Below are 14,148 nucleotides of genomic sequence, written 5' to 3'. Positions count from 1 at the left end.
ACCTAGCCGCCCCTATATAGATTGCTTTTAAATAAATATATATACACACACACTAAGTCCAACACATGAATTTCAGAGCTCTCCTATTTGTGGGTTTCCCCCTAAATTTTCTTCAGTTCTGTTCTGGGCATTTTTTTTATTCTATTTTTGACAATGCTATCACTAGCTTCCATCTCCTTTCATTGACTATACCCCACCCCCACCCCAAGGAAAACATGATGCCTCATAAGCTTTTTAAAAACAAAGGTCTATTAGTGAAGAGGATTATAGAGCCAGGTTCTCTACCTTTGTAGGCATGCACCCTAAAGGAAATCATATGATCACAGAAACATAGATTTAGTCAGAAAAAAAACCCTTATTTTACAGATAAGGAAACTGAGGCCCAGACAAGGTAACTGACTTGCCCAAGGTCACACAGGTAGTAACTGAGGCATAATTCAACTGAACCCAACTCCAACTCCAAGCCCAGAGAAATTTCAGCCATAACATTGTGCCTCTCTCAGAAGCTGTCTGTATTGGCTCTTCCAAGGAAGGGCTCTCTTCAATAAATGGAACCCATTGTGGTACCTTAAGATCCCAAACAAACTTTATTCCCAAAGAGCCTAGTCCAAGGGTGAAGCTCTTGTGAGCCAATGCCCTGGATAGCCTGGTTTTCTGAGTCAGGTTGGGATTCTGATAATGTTAGCCTGCCCCAGAGCTCACTGATTCAGAGTCACCCTGGGTACCTGCCGGGGCACTGAAGAGGATCCTGTCTGTTGTTCTGCTGTGTTGAAGCTTTTTATTGGTTCTTTCTGATCACCATAAAATTACTCTACAGATTTACTGACAAAAGAAAAAGGAAGATAGTAAAACAGCTGAGGCTTCACCCCTGGAGACAAAGCACTTTGATTAGTATCTGGTGTTGGCTGTTAGATGCGCCTATACAGGAATGGAGAGTAGGACAATGGCAGGCATGACCTACAAACCAAATCCCTATCCCTATTTCAGGCTGTTTGTTCCCTACATTGGACTCCTATAGAAGGCCTAGTGGCAATAAACTGAGGGTTTTGTACCTGCAATAAGGTGAATTTCCAGGAGCTGAATTTTTTGCAATCTTGTCCCTGTCCTGGTATATAAAGGCCATCTTCTCTAGGCTGCCCAGAAAACAGTTCTGCAGGTGTTCCAATTCTCAATCAGAGCCTCCTAGATTGCCTGGCTGTGATGGAAAGAAAGATAATTGTGACTTCAGAGCACTGATGGTAAAGCATGCCTCCCACCCATGGCAGAGAAGTAATGAACCAGAAGTGAAGAATGAAACATACATTTGTAAAGAGTGGCAGTGTGTTGATTTGTTTTGTTTCTATATATTTGTTACAAGGGAGTGTTCTATTGGGAATCATTGGGAAGCAGGAACATCAATAAAAAACATTCACAAAGAAAACAAAAGAATAATAGAGGTGAGGGAAAAAAAGGCAATGAACCAGAGCACTGTGGGAAATGGATCCAAAAGGGACAATTATCTCTGATGATCTTACCCGGGGCACAAGGACAAGGTGTGACTATAATTGGAAGAGATCTTTGTGGTTTCTGTGGGACTCCAGAGAAGATTAGGGAGACTGACTGAAGTGTTTCAGTTGGGAGAACTGAACTATGAGTGTACCCCTCAGGGTGTCTGGGAGGGTGAGCTCACAAGTGATAAAGGTACATTACCAGGGCACAGGGTACATGTAGGACCTAATTCAGGTAATCTAAGGAAGCTTCTTTTGAAGGTAAGCCACTGACAACAACACTTTCTCACTCTGCAAAATCAGATCTTTCTCTGCATCAGTGATCAACCCATTCTCGGTCGTTTTCTGTAACTGCTACCAGAATTCTCTTAGAGTCACGAGTGGCTGTTACAACTCAACAAAGACCAAGGAGTCTGTTGGTGAGGTTGAAGTCAAAGGAAGGATCATACCTAGATCACAGAATCATAGGGGAAAAGAATAGAATCTTGGAAGTGGGAGGATCTGAAAGGTCATCTATCTAGTTGAGGTGTGATTTCATGGTGTGCTGTGGGGTCGTCTCAAAGAATTCAGACTCAGATCATCTCCATTCCAAGTAAAGGCATTTATTGGCAGGTGATGCCTCTCAAAAGCGGGGTGGGTTCCAAGAGGGACCAGCAACTTCAGAAAGACAAGGCAGGCAATTTTATAGTGTAATGATACTGATTTACACAACAGAGATTATAAATATTAAAAAGGCAGGAGGGATTTGACAAGGGATTATGTAAGAGGAGGGAGGTCTCAGCCTCAGTAGAACTGCATATGCAATTGCCCACAATGTATACAGAAAACCCATGAGGAGGGGCATGTATATATGATAATGACATTATGATAAGTTCATCAGAAGTTCATGGACAGGGGCGGCCAGGTAGCACAGCGAGTAAGAGCATCGGCTCCAGTGTCAGGATGACCTGGAGATCGAATCCCGGGCTCAGACACTTAGCACCCACCCAGAAACACCTGGCTGTGTAACCTTGAGCAAGTTACTTAACCCCAGTTGCTTAGGGGCAGCCAGGTGGCTTAGCGAGTAAGAGCACCTGAGCTCCAGTGTCAGGATGACCTGGGGATCAAATCCGGGCTCAGATACCTAGCACCACACCCAGAAATAACTGGCCGTGTAACCTTGAGCAAGTTACTTAACCCCTATTGCTTAAAAAAAAAAAGTTCATGAACAGTTTTTGCTATTATGGTATAGATGCCTACTTAGGGAATGTCCCTTTTGGGGGGTTTTGTTCACATCCTCCTCACAAATCGTGGTGGTTCGACTTTCTGATTGGCGGCTATTGTGGTCCTGTCTGAGATTAGCTGTACATGGTTGTGGTTGAGTGTATGGACATTCCTGCTGTTTCTGTGAAAAACAGGAGGAATGGGTCTGGGGGCAATGGTTAGCTAGAGGCAGGGGCTGGGATTCCATCACATGGGCATGCCTGCTGTTCTAATGAGGCAGTGAGGTACACATGAGGAAATTAGGATACTGAATCAGGGGAGGGGGTAGGTAAAGATAGGGGGCCTGCTGTTCAGTGAGGCTTATAATTGAGTCTGGGGGCCTGTGGTGTGGTTAAAACCAGATTGTGTGGTTAAATCAGGACATGCCTACTGTTCAGTGAAGCCATGAGGAATTTAGGACATTGTGGCTGGGGACAATTTTATTAAGGTTCCATCAGAGTTGTCAAACATGTGACCAGAAACACTCTCTTAGCCCCTAAACAGATTAAAATGTAATAGGGGAGTATTTAACAAAATAAATAAATAATGCAATAGAACAGAGATAATGTTAATAAGTGGTTTTCAAAGTCAAATGGAGCTACAGGGATTTTTAGTATGGTGACCCCTTTGAGTTTGACGATATTGTTCTTGTCCAACCCTGATCTGAAGGATAGAATTCTCTCTGACATTCTGAGGGAGTGTGGTCTTCCAGCCTCCATCTGAACACCTCCAGGGATGGACAACTCACTACTCTCCCTCCCCTAAGGCATTGATTTAAATGTCTCTTCTTCATATTGATCCCAAATGTGTGTCCCTATGACTTTTACTCATTCTTTCTAGTTCTAGGCCTAGTCCTTGAAAATGGCACAGAAAATGTCTAATTCCACTTCCACAGGAAACATTCAATCAGTTAACATTTATGAATTGTCTACTATATGCCAGGCCAATCAATCAGCAAACATTTATTAAGCATCCACTATGTTCTAAGTAGCCAGCTAGGTACTGTGTATACAAAGACAAAAGTGAAACAAATAATCCCAGATCTCAAGGAGCTTATGTTCTATTGAGGGAGCTAATGTGTATTTTGTGGTTGTTGCTCTTCATAATCCTATGTGGGGTTTTCTTGGCAAAAATACTAGAGTGCTTGGGCAAGTCACTTAACACTATCTGCCCCAGTTTCCTTATCTGTAAAATGAGTTGAAGAAGGAAATGGCTAACCACTCTAGTATTTCTGCCAAGAAAACCCCAAGTGGGGTCATGAAGACTCAGAACTATTATTATTACAATTTTGTATGCAATATATGTAGATATCATTTCATATACCACATATATGTTCGCATATATGGAATATGTGTGTATACATGTTATATAAACATATATATGAATGCACATATATGTAAAATGCACGGGTTTTTTTTTAAAGCAATTGGGGTTAAGTAACTTGCTCAAGGTTTACATGGCCAGGTGTTGCTGGGTGGGTGCTAAGTATCTGAGCCTGGATTCGATCCCAGGTCATCCCAACACTGGGGCCGGTGCTCTTACTCACTGTGCTACCTGGCCGCCCCTCATGGGTTTTTTTTTTTCATGCAATGCTACTCCATCGATTCATTCTCAGTAAGACACAGCCTTCCATGAGAGGAAAGAGTCCTGACCTCAGTCAAGAAGACTTAGGTTTGAATTCTGCCTTTGACACATACAATCAGGGTGAGCCAAGAGAATCACTTAACTCCCTGACATACCAGGAAACTCTTAAGTCTGCAAATTGAGAAGAGTTGATGATCTGCTTTAGGAGAGAAAGTATTTCCTTGTATCGATGATATCACAGATCCAGACCCACCTCCCCAGAAAAAAAAAATGCCCTTCTAGAGTCAAATGCCAGTCATGAGCTCCATACCCCCATCTCAAAACCCAAATACATCATGTACCATCCAAGCCTATTTGCACGATTGTCTGATCAAGGGTACACCAAGTACCCTTTGCTATAGTGCACAGGTATCATTTATATACCAATTTATGTACCGATATATCATTTATATATCCCCTGACAGAGTTTGCCTGAAAACAGTAAAAAAAAAAAAAAACAATCACTAGCAACTTGGTATATTTTAAAAACAAACAGGGGCGGCTAGGTGGCGCAGTGAATAGAGCACTGGCCCTGGAGACAGGAGGACCTGAGTTCAAATCTGACCTCAGACACAACACAAAAAACTAGCCATGTGACCTTGGGCAAGTCACTTAACCCCAGTTGCCCTCCAAAAAACAAACAAACAAATAAACAAAACTCTGGACTTGACTAGGTACAGGGGTGGGGAACCTGCATCCTCAAGGCCACATGTGGGCCTCTAGGTCCTCAAGTACAGCCCTTTGAATACAAACTTCACAGAACAAATCCCCTTAATAAAAGGATTTGTTCTGTAAAACTTGGACTCAGTCAAAAGGCTGCACCCAAGGACCTAGAAGGCCACAGGTTCCCCACCCCTGGACTAGGAGAACTGGTTCTGTAATCCTGACTCTGAGAGGGAAATTTGGGGCAGCCCTTAATCTTCCCAAAACCTCACTTTCCTCCTTTGTGAAGTGGGGAAAAAATTTTTTTGATCTATTGTCTGAGCAGTTGTAAGAAATCACTTTGTTAAACTATAAAGACTTTAGAAAGAAATTGGCCTTTTGTAACTTTCCTACACAGGCAATTGGCCAGGACTATCACAATGGTTGACTGTACTGAGTCTTTAAGGACAAAATGGATGGCTTTACAATTCTTTGATCTGCTAATAATTGGCCACTAAATAGAAACATGAAGAGAAAAGTAGTGAGTTTGGCAGGGTCTGAAGCATTACATTCACTGAAATGTTCTAAATGATGATGATGATGTCACTGCAATGAAGACCTAATGGGTCTTCATGCCAGGGTTTATAACTGGGGAAAAGAGGCGTTACTAACAGCATACACCCTCCCTGAAGATAGGTATTTAGTATTTCTTTCCCCGGTGCACAGTTCCTGGAACAGGACAGGCAATTAACAAATTCATGAGTGATCGTTAAATTAACATAGTATTTGGAGTACAAAGAAAACTCCAAAAGATTTTTTTTTCAAGATGCTCCCTCTCTGGGTTCTGGGCACTTTTGCTGGCTGTCCCCCTGCCTGGAAATGTTCTCACTACTCTACTCCAACAGTTGACCCGGGATGCAATGAATGACCTTGGCATCTTCAATGTCCGACCAAGCTCTAAGCATACACAGTAACTGGTTGACCAAAACTGACAATGCCTTCTGAGCAGCTAATCACTGACCAGTATTCATGCTGAGGACAATGAACCTGTCCTGGGCTACTGACCAGTCTGAACAAACGCATTCTTTATCAGAGCAGTCTCTTTTGCCTGCTTCACGTTTTGCCAACCTGACTCTCCACTGACCCATTCATAAAAACATCCTTTTAAAAAATCAGCTTTTCCCTTTCTGCAGTGGGAACTCAGTTCATTTCTAACAGGTTTCTGGGAAAACTGTCAAATACAATTCATTCAGTACTTTATCTTACTAAGGATGCTGGTGCTTCATCTAGTGGAGAAAAGGGTAATTTCAGGTTTCCTAACTTGCAAAAAGCCTTTCTAGCCAGCTGACAGTGCAGGGGGAACCCAAGAACAACAGAGGGCCAGAACTGGAAGATGCTTTGGAGATCACCCACCTCACCCCCTTGTTTTATAGATAAGGACACTGAGAATGGACTGCTTTTGCTTGTCTGCTTTCAAACTGTTTCTAAGGCCCTCCCCCCAAACAGGGATTGCTTTGGCCCTGTTAGAACTGAAGGTGCTGCCTTTTCATTAAATATACCACTAAACTTCAGGTAGTGATGATCAGATAGCATGACCGGACGCAAAGGAAGACCTGGGGTTGGGGGTCACAATGGCTGTCTCAGAGTGTCAGGCAGAAGAGGGATTACAGTTAAGACCACAAATTTAGAGGCCATCTCACTTGACAGGTGAGGAAACTGAGGCTCTGAGAGGGTGAATAATTCGTCCAAGGCTGCACAGGCTGTAAATGGCAGGGCTGGGATTGAACTCAGGTCCTCTGACTCCAAATTCAGGATTCTTTCTACTGTATCATGCTGATTGTTTTAGTTGGCCCCAGAAGGCAGAGCTAGGAGCAGTAAATGTTGTTTTTTGTGGTTGCTGAGTGATTTCAGATCCATCCCACTCTTTGTGACCCCATTTGGGGGTTTTCTTGGCAAAGATTTCTTGACAAAGAGTGGTTTGCCATTTCCTTCTACAGCTCATTTTACAGATGAGGAAACTGAGGAAAGCTGGGTTAAGTGACCTGCCCAGGGTCACACAGCTAATAAATGTTTGAGGCTGGATTTGAACTCAGGAAGATGAGTCTTCCTGATTCCATGCTTGGTACTCTATCCAGTTTGCCACCTAGCTGCCCTGGAAGCAATGAATAGAAGTTACCAAGGGGTAGATTTCTACTAAAGGAAAAAATTCCTAATAATTTGAATTTCCTTGGGGCAGCTAGATGGCACAGTGAATAGAACACAGGCCCTGGAGTCAGGAGGACCTAAGTTCAAATCCAACCTCAGACATGTGACACTTACTAGCTGTGTGACCTTGGGCAAGTCACTTAACCCCAATTTTCTTGCCTTCCCCCTTCCAAAAAACAATTTTGAATTTCCTATCTCAAAGCTAAATAAATGAGCCACCACAGGAGGGAGAGAGTTTCCTGTTATTGGAAGTCATCAAATAGAAAGTGGACGCCCACTTACTTGCTTGGGGATATTGTAGGGAGGACTCCTATCCCAGGACTCCACAGCTTCTGAAGTCCCTTAAAGTCATGTCAGATTCAACAGCTTAATGAGGGATTTCCCCCCAACAGGAGGCAGAACCCCAGATACTTACATTCAATCTTATGAAGCCTGCATCAAGACAGTGGATAGAGTGCCAGCCCTGGAGGCACTTACTGTCTATTATCCTGGGCATCAATTCACCCTGTTGACCTCAGTTTCCTCATCTGCTCTGGGGAAGGCAAACCACTGAAGTAGCTTTGCCAAGAAAACCCCAAATGGGGTCACAAAGAGTCAGACACAAGATAAAAACAACCCAACAACAACATCACCCAGACAGAATGGTTTCTTAATCCCTTCATCTTTATTGACACCTTTTGGTGTCTCTCAGTTTTGCCTACAGATATTGCAGCTTGTCTTGTGATGAAAGTACATCAGAGATTCTCAACTTTGTTTTCTTATAAAACACTATTCAACTTATTTATGCTGCACCCTCCAAGGGCTTTGCACAGCTATCTTTAGCTCTCCAGCTCATGAATGCCATGCGTACCAACACACACACACACACACACACACACACACACACACACACACCTATATCAGGCTAAGACAGGGAAGAGAGAAAGCTGGTTTGAGATAAGTTCAGACAAACAGATTTGGGGAGGTAGGATAGAGAGAGAACACATTTAGTAAGTGCTTACTGTGTCCCAGGAACATCAGAGAGTCAGCAAGCCAGAACTAATGAGCAGGACTAACCTCTGATTTCTTTTCTCTGTCACATTTTATATACCGTACTGGGTATTGGTGACTGCAGGTCCACAGGTATCAAAGAAACAGAGACCAGATAACTCCTTCAGCTAAGATCCAGTCATCTTATTAACTCTGACTCTATAAGACATAATGTTGGAGATGTATAAGGTGGGGGAGGCATCAGAGATGCTTAAATCTCATGAATAAATACACAAACACTTTCACCCACCCACAAACTTTGAATGAATTTTGAGCATCAGACTTCAGTAAAACCAAGAAAGCCAGGAAAATCTGCCTTTTCCTACACCTTCCATATATATGGATATATGATAAGGATCCCAAAAATGAGGTGACATCACTGAGGAGACATGGTTGGATAAGTTGTTTTACCTGCAGTGCAATGAAGCATGTTTTAATTTTATGCCCTGAGAAGCTTTTGGAATGTTCTGATTAGAGGGAGATAATAAGCCATATCCTGCCTTACCCTCTCTCCCACTGCCCAGGGAATAATAGCCTAGGTATTTTGGTTAGAAGAAAGGGAGAAGATGCAAAGCTAGGCAGCAGGGAAGAGGAAGGCATGTGCTGGTAAATGTTCTAACAACCCACTTTCCTGGGAGAAAAATATACTCACAATATACTCAAATTTAATCGGCATTTTCTCCATCACTTTCTTAAGGCTGGACAATCAACAAAACAATAAATCAAGTAGTTGATAATTTAAGTATAAACACACAATGAAAATCTGACAATTGGCTCTGTAAGCTAGTTCTAGAACTGGCCATTGACCAATGCTTCCTACTGAGTCTGCTGTTTCCTGGGATTGGCCAGTGACCTGGTACTGACAACAGAAGGAAACTTGGTGAGGCTTGAAAGGACCACTCTGTTTCTGAATTTTCTGTTGAGTCTATGAGGGCCAACTTTTCTTACACTCAAAGTACCTATAGAGAAGACAGAATTTGTACTTCATTACCCAATTGCTTGCAGTAATATATTAAAGTCACTGCTATCTCTCTGTATGTTTGTCTTATATCCCCAGTAAAATAGATGGAATCAGAAACTTAGAATGTTATACCTGGAAGAGACCTCAGAAACTAATCTTAATCTAACTCCCTTAATGTGTTTTATTGTTTAATGCTTTATTAGTCCACCAGTGATCCAGGGAACCCCTGATTTACTCGACTGGGGCAACCACCCAATCATTACAGACAATCTGGAGATCCCAGCTGCCTTTTGTTTTCTGCATTGAAGTAATTTCCCAATATACACTGCCCATACCCTCCCCTCCCCACCTTGACCTCTGCCTAGTAACAGCAACAAAACAATTAAGCAAAACTGACCAACACGATGACCATCTGACAAAGTAGGCAACATTTTGTTCCTATGATTCTTCCACTTCTCTACTTTAAAAAAAAAAAGTAGGGGCGGCCAGGTAGCACAGCGAGTAAGAGCACTGGCTCCAGTGTCAGGATGACCTGGGGATCAAATCTAGGCTCAGATACTTAGCACCACACCCAGAAATAACTGGCTGTGTAACCTTGAGCAAGTTACTTAACCCCAATTGCTTAAAAAAAAAAGTATTGTATCATCTCTTCTCTGGGACCAATATGGGTTGACCAATTGTCCAACTGACCAGCACAGCAATTGTCAGCTCAGCTCTCTTTTTGCATTTTTATTTACATTATTTCAGTTACTGGGCAAAGTGTTCTCCTGACTCTGCTCTCTTCAGCCTGCATCAGTTCATATGAGCCTTTGGATGTTTCTCAACTCATAGCAATCATTTCTTGCAATTCAGTAATACTTTACTAAATTCATCTACCATAATTTGTTTTGACATTCCACAGCAAACAGGCACACATTTTGGCTCCATTATTTTTGCTACTGCAAAAATTGCTGAAGAACGAGAAAGAAAATGGGTGCTTGCTGCCTGGGGACTGGATGAACAATTACAATAACATGAACACAACAGAATATTATTGTGCTGTGAGAAAGTATGAATATGAAAAATTCAGAAAAATTGGGGAAGACTTTATAAACTGATATACAGCAAAATAATTGGAACCAGGAGAACAATTTCCCCATTGACCTCCAATGATATAAAAGAAAACAACACTGAAAAACTTCAGAGCTATGATCAAGGAAATGGCCAATCACGACTTCAAAGGATTTAACGGCAAAGCATGATTCTCAGCTTTCAGAATAGTGGTATGCAACAGGCATAGAATGAGATGTACATTTTCAGAGATGGCCAGTGTATTAGTTTGATTTGCTTGACTGCTCTTACTTGATGCAAGTGAGTTCTTTTGGAGGAAAGAGGAAGGGAACATTTGGTTTGACAGTAATATCAATAAATATTAAAATGCAACATTTAAGAAGAGAAAAAGGTATTGCCACAAACATTTCAATGTATAAAGGACCATTCTTTCTGTCTTTGACCTCCTTGGGGTCTAGCAGCACAGGCCCCTCATTTTACACATGGGAAACCTAAGACAGAGTGACTCCCCGAGATCACACAGCTAGCCAATGGCAGGGCCCATGTGTCCCAGACATCCCATCAGTGCTCTGTCTAGGCCTTCATTTGGTAGGTATGCTTCCATAAGGTCTATATAGCATGCTGTACACAGTTAGTATATTAACCAACTAAACAAACTTCACTTCTGGGTTGGTTATTTTTACCGTTATTAAAGTAGAACGTTTTCATTCCTCAAATAGGAAAGAATCCTATCCATCTCTCTTCCTCCCATTCAAAGACTAGTAACTTAAATCAACAGACATTGAAGGACCTACTAAGTCTCAGTTGTATTCGTTGATGGGAATAACAAAGACAAAAGTGAAAACCACTTCCCCTCAAAGAGCTTACATTCTAGGGAGGAAGAGCCTAACCAGAATCACAAGCATTGGAATATATGGTTGGCTGCCATTCATAATATTAGTCTTTGGTCATGGTTTTTGTGCCCTGTGTTTGGATGGGTCCATGGGTCTCTGTTGTCTCTATATCCTTTGTATAGGTGTCTCTGTCATAGAATTATAGATTTGTAAGAGATTAAGGTCTGTTTCCCTGACTGAGAGACAGATGTCCTCTAGAATTCCCTGACAAGTGGTTATACAGTCTCTGTTGGAGCACTTCCCATGACTGGGGAATCAAAACAGGCCTGGCCAATGAAGGCACATCTCAGAAGCATGTGCAGGGGACCCATTCAGCTATCTGGTAAACTTGCTTCTAGATATGTGTGATTAAGTAGAATGGAGGTGTCTGGCTCTTCACTTCCAGAAGGATTGATTGATTATTGATTACTTATTATGAGGGGCAGCCAGGTGGTGCAGTGAGTAAGAGCACTGGCCCCAGAGTTGGAACGACTTGGGATCGAATCCGGGCTCAGACACTTAGCACCACACCCAGAAATAACTGGTCGTGTAACCTTCAGCAAGTTACTTAACCCCAATTGCTTTAAAAAAAAATTAATTACTTATTATGTGCCAGGCATTGTAATAAGTCATGGGGATACAAAGAAAAATAAAAAACAGTTTCTGCCCTCCAGAAGCTCAGTCTAATGGGGAAGATAGCATGTAAATAACTAGGTACATGCAGAATAGATGGAAGGAGGTTATGGTATTCAAAACTTTGCTTACTTTGTTGAATTTAAGAACATGTTCCTTTTGCTTTAAATTAATGCCAATTAAGAGATTTACTGATTCATAATCTCATTGCTGGTATGGACTCCAAAATAGTGCTAGCTGCCAGGAACAAGATAAAAGTTGAAAGATACTTTTCCAACCCAACCCAAACAGGGGGCAGGCTTGTAGCAATGGTTACTGAATAGGAAGCAAAGAATTTTAAAGTATGGATTTGATTTGCATGCTTTTGTATGGTGGATGGCTAACTGGCTACAATTTAAATCTGACTCACAAAAATGCTGAAATAGCCCTGGGCTATATATGAGCTGTTTCACAAAAGAGCTCTGACCAATCCTCTTTTAGGAAAGAAGTATGTAGCAGCTAAAATTCAGCAGAGAATCAGAAGATGGCAGAAAAGACAGATATGACAGCAAGCACCCTAGCACACCCAGGATGGTCTGCTAGCACAGTTTCTTTGATCTCCTTTTAAAGGAAAGACTGCTCAAAAAGGGGTTAACAATCCTACTTTTAATTACATTCACTCATTCAGGGAAAAGGTCATGAACTTGGAGAAAATGCAAACAGAGAAAATACAAGCAGAGAAATTAGCATAAAGACCAACAGCCAGGCCTCCAACTGAATGAGTAGAGCACTATTGCTATACACTTTACATATCACTCGATCAAGAGAACACAGACATCCAAGCAGTGGAGAGGCTCTGAACATTCAGCTACTCAGAGTCTCAACCAGGAAATCAAAAGATACTTCTCATGAGCAAAGACCCCCACCCCCCAAAAAATGCTAACCTCCCAGAATATATAACAAAGATTCGGCATCTGATTGGCTCAGAGTCAGTAGGACATGAAACTATATGACTCAGCACAGCTGTGAATTATCAGGGTTCAAAAGAGATCAATCCTTCAGATGTTCACAATTTAGTTTGAGCCTAGGAAACTGAACTCCAACAAGATGAAAAAAAAAACAGCAAAATCCCACCTTGTTTGCACTCCCAACAGCCCAGACGATGCTACCAGCAAACAGAGAAAATGGAAGCAACAAGTGACAGCTATAGAGGAAGAGAAGTCTTCATTTGTGATATAACTTTAGGAACATGAGTTGCCCTTACTATAATAGTTCCCTCTTCCATATACGTCCTTTGGCTATGCAGGTAGCCCCCTATTGGCCTGGGGATTTGTGGGGGAAATGTTTGCATGTGTATGAAGGAATTTCCCTTGTTATTTGTCACACTCTTCTGTTTCAATTAAATGTTTCCTTAATTGAATTAATGTGTCCTCTCATCTAGAAAAAGAGAAACATTGGTTGAAAGTGTGGTTTTTAATCATCATTTTTTGTGTTCGTTGTTTGTCCTTCTTTCTTGAAGAGGACCATGACCTCAGGAGGGTGATGTCACGACTTGCAAGTGAATTGGATTTAAGTGAGGGAGGGCTGTGCAAAGTCACCAGCCTCACTCTCTCATCTAGAGTCATCTGGGTCCAGTGGCAGATATAGATCAGGACCACTGGAGATGGCCCCAAATGGTTTTTAATAGATACTAAGGATAACTTGAACCTGGTTGTAACTTTTAGGGACCAATATGTGAGCTACATATGAGGGTTTGTCTGGGATCTCTCTTTTGGGGAGAGAATGCTCTAGCATTGAAGAAGTTTGTTGATTTTTCACTTTTATATTATTTTCTAGGCTATTTTTGGACAGCAGGGCTTTCTGCTATGATTTTTATAAGCCAGATCAGTTAATTTAAAAATAAATATTATACTATTGCATGTCAAAGTGTTGTTATAATTTTTTTAATTATTGAATTGCTATTGTGAAACTGTTGTTGATATGGCATTGTTTTGAGTAACTATGGATGCTTAGTTGTTAGAGAAGAGGTACTCTGTGATGGGAATTAGTTCTCTTTGAGTACTATTGATTTTAGGAGGAAAATAATAATGATAATGATGGAGTTTTTGTTCATTCTCTGCATTTAGGGGAATGTAAAATACAGGCTAAGATAGACCAGGATGGGGGGGGGGGGAGTAGCAGCTGCTAACTTTCTGCAATATTAGTACCTCCCATTGTCCCCAAAGCTGATTGATAACTAGTTATAGATCCCTTAACTGTTAACCAGAAAATAATGAGAAAGTTTCAAAACATCTTGGTGAGAAAAGGATAGAATATAGATCATGTGTATGCAGATCAATGGAAACACTATCATTCCCCAGCAATTTGTAATTCCGGAGCTGCACCAACCTCAATGGATTGTGATTAAGAAGCAACCCCATCTGCA

The sequence above is a fragment of the Petaurus breviceps genome, unplaced genomic scaffold (assembly GCF_028583685.1).
Source record: "Petaurus breviceps papuanus isolate PSGF00001 unplaced genomic scaffold, PetGlider_PUasm1.0 181, whole genome shotgun sequence".
In the NCBI taxonomy this organism is placed as follows: domain Eukaryota; kingdom Metazoa; phylum Chordata; class Mammalia; order Diprotodontia; family Petauridae; genus Petaurus; species Petaurus breviceps.
This window is presented reverse-complemented; position numbering follows the sequence as displayed.